The sequence below is a fragment of the Rattus norvegicus genome, chromosome 7, assembly GCF_021556685.1.
Source record: "Rattus norvegicus strain SHRSP/BbbUtx chromosome 7, alternate assembly SHRSP_T2T, whole genome shotgun sequence".
NCBI classification, from domain to species: Eukaryota; Metazoa; Chordata; class Mammalia; order Rodentia; family Muridae; genus Rattus; species Rattus norvegicus.
The window spans coordinates 123933105-123936761 of NC_141540.1; the positions used below are offsets into that span (position 1 = coordinate 123933105).

Genomic DNA, 3657 nt, shown 5'->3' on the forward strand with positions numbered 1-3657 from the left:
GTGTACTTACATATAATAAATAAATAAATCTTAAAAAAAAAAAAAGCATGAGCCACTGGACCAGTGTGGATTTTGTATTGATACAGGGACTCACATAGCCTAGGTTGACCTAGAATGTGTTGTATAGCCAAGGATGAGTTCAAACTCCTGATCCTCCTGCCTCTACTTCCTGAGTGCTGGGATCACAGTACTATAGATTTGAATTGCCATGCTCAGTTTGTGCGGTGCTGGGAACTGAATCCAGGGCTATGTTCATGCTCGGCAGGAACTCTACCCACCGGCTACAGCCTGTCTTACTTCATTTTTTTTTTTTTGAGGGTGCAGCGAACTTTATTGATGGTATTCAAGAGAGAAGGGAGGGCTCCCTAGGCCCCTCCTGTTATGGGGTCTGGGATGGAATTGTGAGGGAGATGCTCAGTGTTGGGGGCTGAGTTGGGATGGGGACTCCTCAGCAACTGAGGGCCTCTCTCTTGCTCTCAGTATCCTTGCTGGGCTGGGTGGTCCAGGGTTTTTTACTCCTTGGAGGCCATGTAGGCCATGAGGTCCACCACCCTGTTGCTGTAGCCATATTCATTGTCATACCAGGAAATGAGCTTCACAAAGTTGTCGTTGAGAGCAATGCCAGCCCCAGCATCAAAGGTGGAAGAGTGGGAGTTGCTGTTGAAGTCGCAGGAGACAACCTGGTCCTCAGTGTAGCCCAGGATGCCCTTTAGTGGGCCCTCAGATGCCTGCTTCACCACCTTCTTGCTGTCATCATACTTGGCAGGTTTCTCCAGGCGGCATGTCAGATCCACAACGGATACATTGGGGGTAGGAACACGGAAGGCCATGCCAGTGAGCTTCCCGTTCAGCTCTGGGATGACCTTGCCCACAGCCTTGGCAGCACCAGTGGATGCAGGGATGATGTTCTGGGCTGCCCCACGGCCATCACGCCACAGCTTTCCAGAGGGGCCATCCACAGTCTTCTGAGTGGCAGTGATGGTGTGGACTGTGGTCATGAGCCCTTCCACGATGCCAAAGTTGTCATGGATGACCTTGGCCAGGGGGGCTAAGCAGTTGGTGGTGCAGGATGCATTGCTGACAGTCAAGTGAGTTGTCATATTTCTCGTGGTTCACACCCATCACAAACATGGGGGCATCAGCGGAAGGGGCGGAGATGATGACCCTTTTGGCCCCACCCTTCAAGTGAGCCCCAGCCTTCTCCATGGTGGTGAAGACGCCAGTAGACTCCACGACACACTCAGCACCAGCGTCACCCCATTTGATGTTAGCGGGATCTCGCTCCTGGAAGATGGTGATGGGCTTCCTGTTGATGACCAGCTTCCCATTCTCAGCCTTGACTGTGCCGTTGAACTTGCCGTGGGTAAAGTCATACTGGAATGTGTAGACCATGTAGTTGAGGTCAATGAAGGGGTCGTTGATGGCAACAATGTCCACTTTGTCACAAGAGAAGGCAGCCCTGGTAACCAGGCGTCCGATACGGCCAAATCCGTTCACACCGACCTTCACCATCTTGTCTATGAGACGAGGCTGGCACTGCACAAGAAGATACGGCTGTCTCTAGAACAGGGAGGAGCAGAGAGCTTACTTCATTTTTAAAGACAAGGTCTCACCATAGAGCTCTGTGTGCAACTCGATGCTTGAATCGTTGTGCTACATCACTTTACTGAGTATAGCAGAGAATGACCTTGACCTCTGACCTTCCTGCCTCCATTCCTCAAATTCTGGGATCCCAGGCATTCACCAACCTAGTGGGTATATCTGTAATGGGTTAGATCAGATCAAACCCAGGACTTCATGCGGGTCAGGCAAGCACTACACACTCAACTGTATCTTCAATTTTTAGCTCCCCCTCCCCTTCTTTCACCCTGAGGCGAAGGGTGATGTGTGGAAGTTATGGCCAGTTCTTCCTCCCATCCACATGCTTCCAGAAATAAGACTCAGACTCGAAATACATTTATAAATACCTTGGCCATACGGGTAAGTTCTTCTCTCACTAGATACGACTCAAGGTATTCCATTCATTTTAACCTACATTCTGTCATGTGACTGGATGCCTGTTCTCAGGTACCATGCCTCCATCTCATCGCATCTTCTCAGGCGAATCTCCTGCCTGGCTCTATCCCAGAATCCTCTCTGCTCCCAGATGTCCCACCTCCCATTTCCTGCCTAAGCCACAGGACAAAAGCTTTTTAATTGACAAGTGATGCATCCATACAGTACACAAGATATTCTCTCAATAGTGATGGAACTTGGGGATGAAACTCTGGGGTCAAGATGCTGCCCCCCCCCACTCTGTCCCCACCTTTGCTCAGCAACACAACACAGTGTGTGCAAATATGCAGCTGTCACCCAAAACCCAGAGGGAGTTTTCTAAGCTGGAGTAGGTGGTTAGTAGGCTGTTGTGTCTGTGACACCAGCCAGATGTGATACAGGGATGGCACCCTGATGATGAAGCAGAAGTTATGACTGATTCTGGCTTACTGGTAGAGTGGGTTGGCCGAGCCAGTGTAGTGTAGCCTGTAGGGTGTAAATGTAACTTTCATTCTCCTGTAGTAATTGTCTCTAAGGTTTACTACCTCAGTCTGCTAACCTGGGCCTACTCCTGGAAGCTCCTCTCCCCTGTACAACCTTATCTGGGCCTAGAATGTTTTCAGCCTCTGAGACTTAGTGCTGAATAAGTTCACTCTTTCTTGTCCTTTCTGAACTCTGGCTGGCAGGTTCAACCCAGCTGTTCTGGCTTAAAACTCCTCTCCATGCTGACTAATTCAGTCTGGCTTCTCTCTTAGCCTCTGACTGAATTGCTTTGCTTGGCCTCACCCTTACCCTGGTAATCCATAACAATCTTCTGGCTCCTTCTCATTCTCTGGTTTGTTCTGTCTTCACCGGTATCTGGTTGTTTTCTCTTCAACCTGTCTCATTAAAACTCTTGATAAGGTTGGGGATTTAACTCAGCGGTAGAGCGCTTGCCTAGCAAGCGCAAGGCCCTAGGTTCAGTCCTCAGCTCCGAGAAAACAAAAACAAACAAACAAAAAACTCTTTTCTTTTTTTCCGGAGCTGGGGACCGAACCCAGGGCCTTGTGCTTGCTAGGCAAGCGCTCTACCGCTGAGCTAAATCCCCAACACCCCCCCCCCCCAAAAAAAAACTCTTGATAAAACTACCTTCCTCTTTTCCACTGCCCCTCTAGCAGCTTCCCTTTCCTGTCTCTTCTCAGGAGAGTTGGGCATATCCTATTCTGTCAAATCTTTCTCTGATTCCTCACTTCGTCTGCCACTCAATTAGACTCACTTCAAACATGGCTGTTTCCTTCTACAGGTGTATACTAAGGGCATGTCTCTATTCCAGCCAGAGGGATTAAAGGTGTATGCTAAGGCTGAACCACATCACAACTAAAAACAGTTTTTTTTTTTTCCAGAAAATAACAAAATCTCAGGGTTCACCGTGTGACCAATATCCTGCAATGGTAGGGGAGTAGGGAAATTCGAGGGTCTCTGTGACTTTAATGGACAGCTGAGGAAGGAGTCTGGGAGGCAGTTCAGAATTCCACAACTCAGTAGCCAGTGAGCTCGAACTTTAGGGGCAGTCTCTGAGCTGTTCAGTTTAGTCCTATCTAAATACAGCACAATCTGGCGATAGGCTATCCTTGTGATGATTAA

General features: G+C 48.9%; 1 pseudogene across 1 annotated transcript; it reads right to left on the bottom strand.

Moving 5' to 3' along the window:
- Positions 1 to 308: 308 nt before the first annotated feature.
- LOC148004897 (glyceraldehyde-3-phosphate dehydrogenase pseudogene) lies at positions 309 to 1509 on the bottom strand (annotated as a pseudogene). Its single transcript, XR_015625815.1, has one exon. The product of XR_015625815.1 is annotated as a glyceraldehyde-3-phosphate dehydrogenase pseudogene (transcript).
- Positions 1510 to 3657: the final 2148 nt, after the last annotated feature.